Genomic DNA, 15,358 nt, shown 5'->3' with positions numbered 1-15,358 from the left:
TCAACAGAATTGATCATTCTCTTCATATTTTTTAGAGAATTCATCAACCAACAAAGAGAACACAAGAGAAACATCACTTTGAATGGAAAAATATCACATAGTATTCATCTTCATTGTCTTCTTAGTTTTCTCTCATTGTCTTTTATAGAAAGATACATTGTTTTGCATAGGATTGGCTATCTCTGACTCTCTCTTTCTCTCTCAATCAATAGTACATCATCTCCTCACTACAATGCTCAATAATCACTCATAATACTCATTCTTTGGTCGTGGATGCCCCTTCCAAAAGGTGTGTCTGATATGAAAGGTCATTAGAGCCACCACAATGACTTTTCACAACTCATTACTGTCACTTCACTCCAGACTTCTTTTGAGTCTTCAACAATTGCTTCTTCCACTTTCTTGAACTCTTTTGAACTTATATTCACCTCTTTCCAAGGCTAGAAAACTATACCAAAGTCACACATACATTCCACAGAACACTTAGAGAAGTATACAGAACAGAACAGAACATAAACAGAGTAGGAACATAGGCTCTATAGAAGCTCAATAGAAGATTTACAGAAGGTCAACAGAAAACATCAGAACCACATAACTCATACTAAAACCATTCTAAACTAGCAAAAACCATTCAATGATCTTGCAAACATTCTCAACTTCCATCAATCATTAATCCATGCTTCATATACAAGAAAAATAGAACAAAACACAAGCTAAACAAAACACAACAGAACCTATCAGAACATCAGAGAACCTCGTATCTCTACTAAGAATCATCATGAGCTTCCAAAACATAATCAATATCATTCAAAACACTTTCAGAAAATTCCAAAAAAACTAATCATCACTCAAAATCCATAAAAAATCAACCATCCAGGTCTCAAAAATAACACAAATCAGTAAAAAAATCTAGTCATTTCAGCATTCAACACGAAGCAACGGTGCAAAGATCAGAGTATTTCCAAAGCCGTTGTCACTTGGGCTTAGCTGAAAGATGCTGTACACAGAGGATACCTTCCGCCAACTTACCAAACTTTGAGGATGAATGAATTCTTCAAGCTAAAGTAGTTGGAATCGACCTTGAAAGCCTACTACTTGAAGTTTGTAACCCTACTAAAATACACACCACCTATGGATATTGCGTAGCAAGTATCCAAGTTTTGCCATGGCCTAAACTCTCCTTTGAACCACTATCTTGAAGCAATGCATCCAACAAACTTTCAAGATGCATTACTTCAAGCAAAGATATTCATCCAAGAACTTAGACTGGGCAATTGTGACAAAGATGATCCCCGAGATCAAGACAAGAGATGCCACACGTGCTGAGAGATAGGGCACATCCATAGGAGATGTCTCAACTATTGATGCTACCATTGCAATGCGCTAGGACACGTCTAAGAAGATTTCCCTGACCTAAGTCCAGAAGATATTGAGCCTCCAAAAAAAGGAAGCTATACAAGTGCAGTCTTTGGATATATAGAGGAATCAGATGAGATGAAGACCTAGAACCCACTACATCTCTTTAGGATAATTAGAAATCCTAGGAATGTTATCGACATGTAATACAACTTCTATTGGAAACAAAACCTTACTCTTGTAACTACAGTCAACCCGAGTAATATAAGTTGCATCAATTTTGAGCCTAGAACTTACAAGTGATGAGAGATACTTTAGCAAGGAATGACATTAAAACTTGCAATGAATTTCTCTTAAGTTGTTTCTTCTCGATTAATATAGATTGGGTCTTAGTAGAATGTTGAAGCTGAGTAATCTTTGGTATTATAAGCAAACCCGATTGCCCATGGATCTCACTCTAGATCTAAGAAGAGGACAATATCAGAAGAGAGTTTTCGAGATAAAGGACCACTTCGATGATCCGCTAAAAGGATCCTAGGACAATTTGGTCTCAAGAAGATAATCCTGGCAAGGACAACTAAGAATCTTGTCACCCCAGGTTATAAAGATTCAACAACATTGTTTCTATTGCAGGGAGTTAGGTCATTTCAAAAGGGAATGTCCAAAGCACCCAACACCGATGCTCTTGGTGTCACAACATTGGACATATCCATGCTAATTGTTCCAACAAGGCTCAAAGAGAACTTGAACTTACAAGGAATGAAGTTGTACAAGCTTCACTGAACCAGAATATAGTAGGAAATTATCATAGAATTAGGAAAAACCTAGAAGATACTCATGAGATGTAACTACAATAAACTTTTCACTTGTAATCCGGGCTCGGATTTATCAAATACAATAAGTTGTTGTTTCAAAAGACTGCATGCTTATGAGTAATCAACGCATGGTGAGTCCTAACCCATAGGCCTTAATCCCCTTTAATGCTTGTCTTCCCCAGTTCTTCCAAGATGATGACATCTCGAGTTCTCTAAGGGGGAGAGGATGTAACATTTTGCTCCCGCATAGGAACTCCCCAATAAATTTTATTAGAATTAAATTGAAATTTTTTTAATCTTTCTCCCTTGTTGACGTCAAACAGGTGGCGAGAGGGGGAAAGAAGGAGATGATGGAACCATCGATGATGACGTGGGGGAGGAAGCTGACATGGAAGATAAGGGAGATGAGGATGATGATCCCAAGGGGGAGGCCACATGGCCTACCACCCCCTAGGCCACCTTCACAAGCTGTTGCCATGCATTTGTGAGTGGTGGAGACACCACCACCACTTCACTTCTTCCCACCACTCTCCCTATAAAAATCCCCCCCTCCCCATTGTAAGGTAAAGGGGAGGAAGGGCCTCGATGCTGCATAGGCAAGGAGAGAGAGAGAGAGAGAGAGAGAGAGAGAGAGAGAGAGAGAGAGAGAGAGAGAGAGAGAGAGAGAGAGAGAGAACCTTCTAAGAAGGTTCTTCCTCTCTTCGCCTTCTTAGAGGGTCATGTTATTTTTCTCCCTTAGCCCACGAACCTATACCCTTTCCCATGAGATTATCCTCCATGCGCAAGCTTGATTTTCCCCCCTATTGGGCCCTGCTATTTAAGTAAAAGGCCGGTGAAGTCTTGTATGAGTCGCATCTAAAAGAGAAGAAGATGGAAGATGGCCATTAAGCAAAAAATGTCATGCATGGATGAAAATCCCTCAACAAGTAACAAAGCCTCAGGTGAGGGCATCACTGCCAATCACCATGCGATACTAGTCGTAAGTAATGTATTTCCAAATTAATAGATGGTTGATTTGAGTCCTACATGAAATACCTTAGGCACAGTAGTATGCCGCATGAGAATAGGTCATGGAAAGGAATGGGTTTCATCTCATGTATTTGAAAGATGGAGTTTTCAAAGAGCATGTATCAAGAGAAGTAAATTGCATTTAGTTGCTATGCGACAAATTCGTACATAGCATAAATAGCATATAAGATTCCAAGGTGTTTTTGACTCCCCTTTTCTTGTAAATAATAGATACATTTTTTTATCACACTGAAGGTATGTTGTAGCTTGCACGCTTGAGGGATGGCATGGTAAGAAAACTAGCCTCTAAAGGAAATTCATCCTAGAAGCTCTAGGCTTTGTCCAAGCTCTTGCTAACAACACGAACTACTGATAGGTCATGTTTGATAGATTGGAATCTTGATGTTATGCATAGCTTATACAAAAAATGGTCATAAGGGTTAAAACTAAGATGCCTTGAGATCTATCGGATAGCTACTATGTTAATCAATTCTATTCGGGGTTGGGCTAGATGCGAACAACAACTCCAAGCCTCAATGGCAAGTGGAGAGCTCAAGGATTAGGAAACCTTGAGACAAAGGACCGGTACTTTTGTACTTGTTGGGAAGAAGATTGGGTTGTCGATCAATGTAAGTGATTTATGGAACTTACATCATGTACAATGTTTGAACCCTTAACATATGCCTTAACCGAAGTGATAAGTAAGATTTTGCATGGTATCACTCCTAGATCCCAAGGGGGAGAGAAAATATGCAATGGAAAGGTTATCACGACTATTCTTGCAATCTTTGGAAAAGAATATGATTGTCTTTGTTGGTTGATCGAACAACACCCTAAATTCTTTTGCATCGAATTGATTGTTGGATTGTGATTTGGATGATTATTCCAAGTGCTTGTGTTTGATGGTAAATGCATGGCAGGGGTTTATGATGACAAGCTACTGTGGGAACAAAGGAATGTTTTCTGAAAGATGGCATTAGGGCTGAATGCCTTGTTTTTGCTTGATCCTTAAGGGATTTAATTAAGGAAAGGTTCTTTTTAGGCACCTTCTGCACCCACAAATACTAATATGCAAGAGGAGAAATTCCTTTTTAAGCAGATTAAGGCACCCGAGTTTTGTGGAAAAGGAATAGACGTTGTAGTAAAGGCATGGATATGGATTGAGTCGATGAATTATTATTTCTCTACTGCATGAAGTATTCTACCAATGAAGCAATGATAGCCAAACAAAACTTAGTTGTCCAGGCTCGAATATGGTGGAAGCAATGGTGCAAAGATCAAGGTATTTCCAAAGCCACTATCATTTGAGCTCACCTGAAAGATGCTGTACACGGACGATACCTTCCACCAACTTACCATACTTTGAGGATGAATGAATTCTTCAAGATAAAGTAGCTAGAATCGACCTTGAAAGCCTACTACTTCAAGTTTGTAACCCTACTAAAATACGCACCACCCATGGATATTGCGCAACAAGTATCCAAGTTTTGCCATGGCTTGAACACTCCTTTGAACCACTATCTTGAAGCAATACGTCAGACAAACTTGTATGATGCATTACTTCAAGAAAAGCCAATCATCGAAGAACTTAGATCCTGCAATTGTAACAAAGATGATTCTCGAGATCAGGATAAGAGATGCCACACTTATGGAGAGAAAGGGAACATCTATAGGAGATGTCCCAAACCGTGATGCTACCATTGCAATGAGCTAGGACTTGTCCAAGCAGATTTCCCTGACCTAATGAGCCTCCAAGAAAAGGAAGCTACACAAGTGCAGTTTTCAAATATATAGAGGAATCAGATGAAGATAAAGACCTAGAATCCACTACACCTATTTAGGATGATTAGAAATCCTAGGAATGTTATCGACATGTAATACAACTTGTGTTGGAATAAACCTTACTCTTGTAACTACACTCATCCCAAGTAATATAAGTTGCATCAATTTTGAGCCTAGAACTTGCAAGTGATCAGAGATACATTAGAAAGGAATGACAATTATAACTTGCAATGAATTTCTCTTAATTTGTTTCTTCTCTACTAATATAGATTGGGTCTTAGCAGAATGTCAAAGCTTGGGAGTAATATTTGGTATTATAAGTAAAGTCGATTTCCCATGGATCTCAATCCAGATCTAAGAAGAGGACAATCTCGGAACAGAGTTTCTGAGATAAAGGATCACTTCGATCTACTAAAAGGATCCTAGGACAATTTGGTCTAAAGAAGAAAATCCTCACAAGGACAACTAAGAATCTTGTCACCCCAAGTTATAAAGCTCAGCAACATTGTTTCTTTTGCAGGGAGTTAAGTCATTTCAAAAGGGAATATCCAAAGCACCCTAAACACCGATGCTCTTGGTGCCACAACATTGGACATATGCATGATAATTGTCCCAACAAGTCTCAAAGAGAACTTGAACTTACAAGGAATGAAGTTGTACAAGCTTCACTGAACGAGAATATACTAGAAAATTATCATAGACTTAGGAAAAACCTAGAAGATACTCATGAGATGTAACTACAATAAACTATGAACTTGTAATCTAGACTCGAATTTATCAAATACAATAAGTTGTTGTTTCAAAAGACCGCATGCTTATGACTGATTAGAGTAGCGCAACAACGGACGCATGGTGAGTCCTAACCCATAGGCCTTAAGCCCCTTTAATGCTTGTCTTCCTCAGTTCTTCCAAGATGATGACATCTCGAGTTCTCTAAGGGGGGAGAGGATGTAACATTTTGCTCCTGCATAGGAACTCCCCAATAAATTTTATTAGAATTAAATTGAATTTTTTAAAATATTTCCCCCTTGTCGATGGTGAATAGGTGGCGAGAGGGGGAAAGAAGGAGACAATGGCCCCATCGACGATGACGTGGGGGAGGAAGCCGACATGGAAGATGAGGGAGATGATAGAGAAGACAATGACGATCCCAAGGGGGAGGCCATGTGGCCTACCACCCCCTAGGCCACCTCCGCAAGCCGCCGCCATGCATCTGTGAGTGGTGGAGATACCACCACCACTCCACTTCTCCCAACCACTCTCCTTGTAAAAATCCCCCCTCCCAATCGTAAGGTAAAGTGGAGGAAGGGCCTATTTGCTACATAGGCAAGGGGAGAGAGAGAGAGAGAGAGAGAGAGAGAGAGTGAGAGAGTGAGAGGGAGAGAGAGAACGTTCTAGGAATGTTCTTCTTCTCTTCCCCTCCTTAGAGGGTGTCCACACACGTTATTTTTCTCCCTTAGCCCGCGAACCTATACCCTTTCCCATGAGATTATCCTCCATGTGCAATCTTGATTTTTCCCCCAATTGACCCCCGTTATTTAAGTAAAAGGCCGCTGAAGTCTTGTGTGAATTGAATCTAAAAGAGAAGAAGATGGAAGATTTCCCCGAAGCAGAAAATGTCACGCGCGGATGAAAATCCCTCAACAAGCAACAAAGCCTTGGGTGAGGGCATCACTGCCAATCCAACTATGATATCGCTCATAAGTAATGTATTTCCAAATTAATAGATGTTTGATTGGAGTCCCCTATGAGATACGTTAGGCCCCGTAGTATGCCGCATGAGAATAGGTCATCAAAAGGAATGGGTTTCATCTCATGTCTTCGAAAGGTGGAGTGTGCAAAGAGCATATGTCAAGAGAAGTAAATTGCATTTAGTTGCTATATGAGATAAATTTGTACATAACACAAATAGCATATAAGATTCTAAGGTATTATTGACTCCCCTTTTCTTGTAAAAAATAAATACATTTTTTTACCATACTAAAGGTATGTTGTAGCTTGCACGCTTGAGGGATGGCATGGTAAGCGATCTAGCCTCTAAAGGAAATTCATCCTAGAAGCTCTTAGGCTTTGCCCAATCTCTCGCTAACAACCCGAACTGATAGCTTATGTGTTTGATAGATTGGAATCTTGATGTTATGTGTAGCTAGTACAAACAATAGTCATAAGGGTTAAAACTAAGATCCCTTGAGATCCGTTTGATAGCTACTATGTTAATCAATTCTATTTGGGGTTGGGCTAGATGCAAACAACAACTCCATGCCTCAATGGCAAGTGGAGAGCTCAAGGATTAGGAAACCCCAAGACAAAGTATAGACTAATACTTTTGTACTTGTTGGGAAGAAGATTGGGTTGTCAATCAATGTAAGTGATCTATAGAACTTAGGTTGTGTATAGTGTTTGAACCCTTAACATATGCCTTAATCGAAGTGTTAAGTAAGATTTTGCATGGTATCGCTCCTAGATCCCAAGGGGGAGAGCAAATATGCAATGGAAAGGTTATCGTGACTATTCTTGCAATGTTTGGAAAAGAATATGATTGTCTTTGTTGGTTGCGAAAAACACCCTAAATGTTTTTGCATCCAATTTATTGTTGGATTGTGGTCTGGATGATTATTCCAAGTGCTTGTGTTTGATGGTAAATGCATGGCAGGGGTCTGTGATGACAAGCTGCCATGGGAATAAAGGAACGTTTTCTGAAAGATGGCATTAGGGTTGAATGCCTTGTTTGTGCTTGATCCTTAAGGGATTTAATTAAGGAAAGGTTATTTGCAAGGGTGGATCATCTCCAAGATCACACCACGGACTAACCCGATAAGGGAAGTGCTTGATTTCACGGGTTGAAGGTCGAGTGGTGAAAATGCCAACCATGGAAATGGTGTTTCACTCCTAGGCCACTTGTGGGTCAAGTGGAGCTGTGGACACCCCTTGCCAAGTTTGGAATAGAGGTGAAGATTATTGTGGCTCCAAACAATGTGGTATCGGAAGATCCTATTCTAGATAAAGGATGGAATTTGTGGTGCCATGTGATTTGGACTAGTTACTTGTGCAGGGTAGAAGGGATATATAATTTCTCCTGTATGGCTACAGACAAAGATTAACGTGAAGAAAAGTTAAGGAACTTGTTTGAACTTGTTTGCAGAAAGGGAAGTGGTAGCAGCCTTCTAGCTCGAAAAAACAAAGCAAATGGCCGCGCAACAAAAGGAAATTCTTGACTTGAAGAGGGAACTGAAGACTAAGGAAGAAAAGGAGCAAAGTTGGTGGCAACAATTCATACATGAAAATCAAGAGCTCAAGAAGATGTAAAAAGAATATGACCTACTCATCATGCAATGTAAGGATCTAGCAGTGAAAATAGGGCGGATCGAGTAGGGCATGAATGCGTTTACCATAGGGGATGAAGGGAGGAAACAAGAAGAGGGTCACCACCACCGAGAAATGGAGATAATGAGTGAAAGATTGAGCCTCAAAAGAGAAGAACAGAAGTGAATGGATAGAGAGTTGGAAGATCAGCGGTAGAGGCTCAGAGCCTTGGTGCAAAGACAGGGAGAAGGCATGGAAGAGATGAAGAAAAGGGCTGAAGTGTTGGCAAGCCAAAATGATCAAAGGGTGAAGACCTTGGCGCATTTCCTAGCTCTTGTGGAGAAAGAGAAAATCCTAGCAGAAGGTAGAGTAGAGGCAGCCCAAGTGGCCTTCCACACTCAGCAACAAATCTTCTTGAACACCTTGATGGATGCCAGGCATGAGGAAGAAGGGGAAGCCATGTAGGCAATGAAAAAGAAACTAAGCATAGCGCGTAGAGCCCTACACATAGGGCTACACATGCCCTCCCAACCCATGGCAGAGGGGCTAAGCCCAGGGAAACACCGTAGGTATCTGCTATTGGTTGGCCTAAACCCCTAGGAAATTGATGCCTTAGGGTTTTAGAAGGGATGCAACAGCAAGAGCTCCCAAGGAGTGAGATAGAACTGCACGTTGACCTAGGAGGATTCAAAGAAGAGGTGATTCCACAACCCCCTTCACCTCATCCTGAAGGGCAAGGGCAGCCAACAGACGCATCTACGAACACGAAAACCACCTTGAGGGAGAAGAGGAAATTGGTGGAAGAAGCCAGACAAAGATTGAGAGCTAACCCTATGGCCCAACCCTTTGTACCCCTTCCGCCATGCCCAAATGACATGCCCCCTAGTTTTCATGCAGAGATCATACTTTGGGAGGGACAGGAACAGGTGAAGCAACCCTTCACCTTCAGTTTCCTCACCCCCATTTCCCTGCGCAAAGTTCTTCCCACCAAAATAGTGGACGAGGTGATCAACATCAGAAGCCACTTGAGCCAACAGTGGCTGTAGGAAAGAGAAAAGAATCCCACCCTCTGGGGCACTGAGGATGCAGAATACTGGCAGAATAAAGTTTTTGAAGTGCCTCGGTCCGTGCCCGGATATGAGTGCCAACCACTGTGGCGAAGGCGCATTTGCGACGACAACGCCTTTGCATGGATGGCCTTCTGTAACACTCTCCCTTCAGAGAGGAACGACCCTACCTACATGGAATACCCTCGATGAATAGGAGTAGACTTTGATATAAATGCCCATGGCCATTAGGACTTCCCTATAATATACAACCCATGTACCACCACTTTAGCCCAAGCCCTCACCTTCACCTCTGATAACTTAGATGCCTCCATGACACACTTTATCATTGATTTCTCCTCCTGCCCCCCGAATCCCGCCTTCATCACCACTTGTAACTATCTTAGGCTCCTAAAAATCCTACTTAGGTAAGGCCCCACCCCGATCGAACACGGCCTTCCCCCACTCTTTTTTTATCCTAACACAATCGACAGCTACGCGATGACCCACCTCATGATGCGGGCTAGCCTCCTCCCTTCTTTCTGCATCATTGATCTTGAAGACATGAGCGACAGCTGGTTCACTCGCTGCATCCATCCTTTCCTCTCCACCACTCTCCTCCAGTTTTTTTTGAACCTTAAGAATTTCCTGCAGGGTCGGAGATTTTTGAGCCACTCCATTAAATCTCCTTCACCACCCCCCTGAGGATGAGTCCCTACAACTAAACCCAATCCAAAAAAAAAAAAGCATCCGCACACCAGTCCTGACACACTGCCCACAATCCCTCCACCTAGGGGTCCTTAAGTTAGGTGCGTTTGGTGACCGTGGTCGGCCACTAACCCCCTAGCCCTTTTTTCCCCCACTTCACGCCTAGGATACACCAAGGGTAGGACACACCTAGGGAGTTAACACTCGCCTATGGTTGGACCTGTCACCCTACGCTACACTCACCGCACCTCCCTACCGCACGAATGGGGTCCTCAAGTGTGGGACATCACCCAGGCCTACATGTTGTTAGATCCACCTCCCCGTTCCACCAACATGTGCATAGGGAGTCCCACAATAAATAAGACACTCCCCTGAGATAAGAGCACTGCACTTTCTCCTCGCAGCCACTACAAGATGTGCCAAACCATCAACTTCAGAGGCCCCATCACCCACTCGACAGTATTTTCCACGCTCCCACGGTAACCCAACCCGCCTATGGCCCTACCATCTCCTGACCAACAACTTGCCTTCAACTTGCCGACCGCCTACCCTTCCCCAACAAACAGCTCGACAGGCCATGGGAGTGGCACCCATCTCGGAGGGGGGTAATGTTAACCTCAAATCAGAATGGTAGAAAAATAAAGGAAACAACGCAAAAAGAATAGAAAGAGAGCAAAGGCATAGAGGCGGCCTCGAAAACTAAACTGAGGCAAAAAGAGCAATTTTAAAGGAAAGACGCCTCAAAAAACTCTAAAAAATCTTGTAAAAGAGCACGAGGCTCTCTCTTGTGCCACTTGTAAAGGAATAGATGGGTATAGGTATGAAGCAAGAAGAGGGAATTAGGAAAAGGGACCTTGCCACAATGGTTGGTCATCTAACAAGGGATGGGCTGCCATGGGGGTTTTAGGGTTTGTATATATAAAGTTCAAAAAGTGAATGAAAGCTCATTCTTTGGTGTGTGGCTAACAAGAGTCCTCTCTTCTTCTCTTCTTCTTGCTAGTGTGTGTGCTCTTGAGGGACGGAGTGTGAGAGTGTGAGGGAGAGTGTGTGTGTGTTGAAGTGAGGGATCAAGAGGGTGAAGCTCATCACCATCTCCTCTTCTCTTTTTCTCTCTCTTTCCTTCCCTTCTCTTACCTTGCACGTAGCTATGGATAATGGAGCTTGGAGATGGAGGAGGCTTGAGGATGCTTGAGCTAGCATCTAGGATCGTGGGGCTACCGACTTGTGTGAGGAAGGAGGCAACTATTTTCGGCATCAAGGTAAGCTCACTACACCCCGAGAGGATCAACGACGCATTGGCTAGGAGAGAGATAGCCATGAGAGCTTGCTTGGAATGCTTGAAGTAATAAGTGGTCTGTGGATCTTGGCGGTTGAGCGAAAGCTCCCACATATGCTAATTCTGAAAAGAGTGAAATTTTCCAAATCCAAATTGAATACTTAGGACATATTGTTTCATCTGACGGTATTAAAGTTGATCCTAAAAAGATAGAAGTAATTTTGAATTGGCCGATACCAAAAAATGTACATAAATTACATTCTTTCTTAGGTCTTGCTAGCTTTTACAAAAAAATTGTGAGAAATTTTTCATTGCTTGCATTGCCTTTGAAAAAATTATTAAAGAAAGGTATTGTGTATCATTGGTCTGATAATCAAAAAAAGTCTTTTGATTTACTGAAACATGCCTTAACGCATGCCCTTGTATTGCAATTACCTGACTTTAATAGATCATTCTTTCTAGTAGTCAATGATGCTAGTGGATCTGGAATAGGAGCCATCCTTATGCAAGATTCACATCCCATAGCCTACTCTAACTACAAACTTAAACCATCTGAACTCAAGTATTCTACCTATGATAAGGAATTGCTAGCTGTAGTATAAGCTTTACGTCAATGGAAACACTATTTAATGGGATCTTAATTCATGATCAAAACTGACCAACAAAGTATCAAACATATCCTTAGTCAGCCACAAATTTTTTATCGTCATATTAAATGGGCAGCTTTTATTCAAAGATTTCATCCACTTATCCAATATCAACCTAGAAAAGAGAATGTTGTTGCCGATGCCTTAAGTAGAAGACCAAGTATACATAATATCTCTATTATATATTTTGATCCCCTTAACCCTATGAAACATACATATGACCAAGACCCCAGTTTTCAAGTTGATTGGAATAAATTAATTGTTAATAATTGGATTCCAATTGATTCATTGTCTTATTCCGATGGATTTATGTTTTATGAGAAAATGTTGTGTGTAACTGTTCCATTTCGATCATTTGTATTGCATGACATTCATTGTCTCCCATATCAAGGCCATAGAGGTATTATTTCTACTTTGCGTACATTGGTTGAAGATTTTTATTGACCATAAATGGAATCTGATGTTTCTAACTTTGTATCTGAGTGTTTAATTTGCCAAAGAGTTAAGCAACACCATGGTAAGCAATATGGTTTATGAATGCCTTTACCAATTCTTGAACGACCATAGGAACATATTTCAATGGATTTTATAACTAGTTTACCTAACACCCAAGCTAATCATGATATGATTTGGACTATTGTAGATCAATTTAGCAAACAAGCATATTTCATTCCATGCAAGAAAACATTATATACATCTCAAGCTACACAATTGTTTTTTAATATTATTTTCACTAACCATGGTTTGCCAACAGTTATTATTTCTAATCGTGATTCTAGATTTTGCAATAATTTTTGGACCACTTTGTTTGCTAATTTAGGTGTACAAAGATTGATTTCTCATCTGTATTTCATCTTGAAACAAATGGGAAAGCAGAAGCTACTAACAGTACAATTCTAAATCTTTTACGTGCATACATAATTTCAAAACCACAAACATGGGATACATATTTGCATTTACTTTAATTTGCATACAATAATACACCACATACAGCTACATAGAAAGCACATTTTGAAATCATTTATGGATATAGATTGCCTACACCTATTACAACATTGTCAAACAAAATTAGAGTTGCTGATGATATAACTAATATGCATGCTACTATTTTTGCTGACATCAAAGACATGATTGCGAAAGCCCAGCAATTATATACTAAACAAGCTAACAAGAAAATAAATTTATGAGTTTCAAAGTTGATGATTATGTTTGGTTACACATTGAAAAGAGAAGTTTGCAAAGTGTTGAGGAATACCCTGTTGTTAAATTAGCCCCTAGATTTTATGGACATTTCAAAATCATTCACAAAATCAATGACAATGCATTTAAATTAGAACTACCCCAACACTGGAAAATCCACAATACTTTTCATATAAGCTTGTTACAACCTTTTAGTGTATTTATTTTGTAGCTAAAGACTACTAGGTATTCACTTTTGTCAGTTTAATTTTATTATTTTCTAACCATTGTGAATGCTTCAGTTAATGTGTAGAGCATGCGGTGGTAGCGTTGGGAAGCACTGGGTGATAGCGTGTATTCAAATTACCTAGAAAAATTATCATTTTTGATGGGTGCGTGTCTTATCATTAAAGATGTGGCACTAATATTTATTTAGGCGTGCTTATTTATTGAAGCACTTGTCAAATATTTATTAATTTTTTTGTGCATGGGCGCATGGTTTAAATATTTCATTATTGGACATTGTATTTGGGCACAATCTCACTTATGGGATGCCCAACCACTTTAGTCTTTATTTGGACAAAAGGAAACACAAAATCTAAAGCATACTTATTGTAAAATTTGGGCTATTTTTTAGCTTTGAGATGAATAAATTTATAAATACACACCTTGTGAAGCACTCACACAAGGCATGGGGGGAGATTGTACCCAATTTTTCTCTTTTCGTCATGTCGTGCAAGTCTATTTTCTTACTTTTTGAGCTTAAGTAGAGTTATTTTGTTCTTGGAGACCTTTCAACGCTCACTATGTATGCATCTAATGTCCGATTTGTGCACCAATAAAGGAGTCCAAAATGGTCTTTCTAATGATTGCACCCTAATCAAGGGATCTTCAATGTTTGAAATATTAAAAAGAGTTGCTAACTTCGAGAGAGGGACTCTTCCTTGAGTAGAGAGGGAAGATTCTCATCCTTGAAGAGAGAGGGGAAATGATGATGAGGCGAACCTTGAAGGGAGATGATCAAGATAGAGAATTTAATGGTGTAGCAAGGCATGATGAGTAGTAAGGTGACCAAAAGTAGGAGTGATATTACTTAAGCCATGGTGTAAAACATAGCAACAAATTGTTTTCTAGTTGTTGATCACATAGGGAGAGAAACCCCTATCAAATTGAAGTGGACTCATTTTCACTTGGATATGTGAAAAGTGCCTTTTGTAAACTTTGTAAAGTATATCTATACTTTGTGGTTTCCAATATTATTGCTCATTTGACTTTGTAGTATATATCGTGGTATTGATATGTGGTCACTTGAGATGGGTTAAGTTTGTCTCCTTGTTAAGATGTCCTTTCCTTGAGCTTGTAGACACCTCACCCTATTCTAGTTTACTTTTTGTTATTTTTCACACCTTTTTTTGCATTTACCTTAGATAGAAGATCTATGAGCTCTATCTTGCTCTAATACTCATCCAACAATTGGTGGGATAAAAGATGCACATGATTAAGTGTTATTGGCTATATCTATCAAAGGAGTAGTCATATTTTATATTAGCTCATATCAAAATGCAAGATCCACTTAGAACACACTTGTCAAGATTTGTAAAGTGTGTAATGAGGTGCTTGCAAAATCGACTAGATTCTAAACATATGAATGGAGGTGACTCCATGGGCATATTGAAAAGAAACAAGAAGAGAGAGAGGTGAAGGAACCATAAGCATATCTCGTTCTTCTTATTTCTTATTTTTTCACACGAACAAACTTGCTCTAAAACATGATAAAAGACTAATATGGAAATACTAAAGCATATGCATATGTAGTCACTAAATGTGAACCTGCTAAGCATAGATAAGGTGGCACAATGAATGTGCCATAATCAAGATTGGACTACGTGGTGTAATCTAGTTGTAGAACCACTAGCACATTCTCCATGTAAGACACTTAATATACTAGTTAATAAAGTCATGCCATATGAATGAGGTGTGTAGTGAATGCCATCTCATGTGGAACTTGACATATTAAGACTCCCCCTTGAGCTTAGTATGTGCTTATGGACTCTAAGTGGAGTCTTGAAGCACTGGAGCTTCTCAAATCCCAAGGCCTTTGTGAAAATATGTAGAATGTGATCCTCCATATTGAAGGCAATAACACCTACCAAAACTTTCTCTATAATGAAATGCTAGTGAATCTCTATGTGTTTGGTTTGCACATGATATACTGGGTTCCTAGCCAATTGACTACTA

The sequence above is a fragment of the Lygodium microphyllum genome, chromosome 26, assembly GCF_053477565.2.
Source record: "Lygodium microphyllum isolate KBCC chromosome 26, Lygodium_microphyllum_v1.1.10, whole genome shotgun sequence".
Taxonomy (NCBI): domain Eukaryota; kingdom Viridiplantae; phylum Streptophyta; class Polypodiopsida; order Schizaeales; family Lygodiaceae; genus Lygodium; species Lygodium microphyllum.
This window is presented reverse-complemented; position numbering follows the sequence as displayed.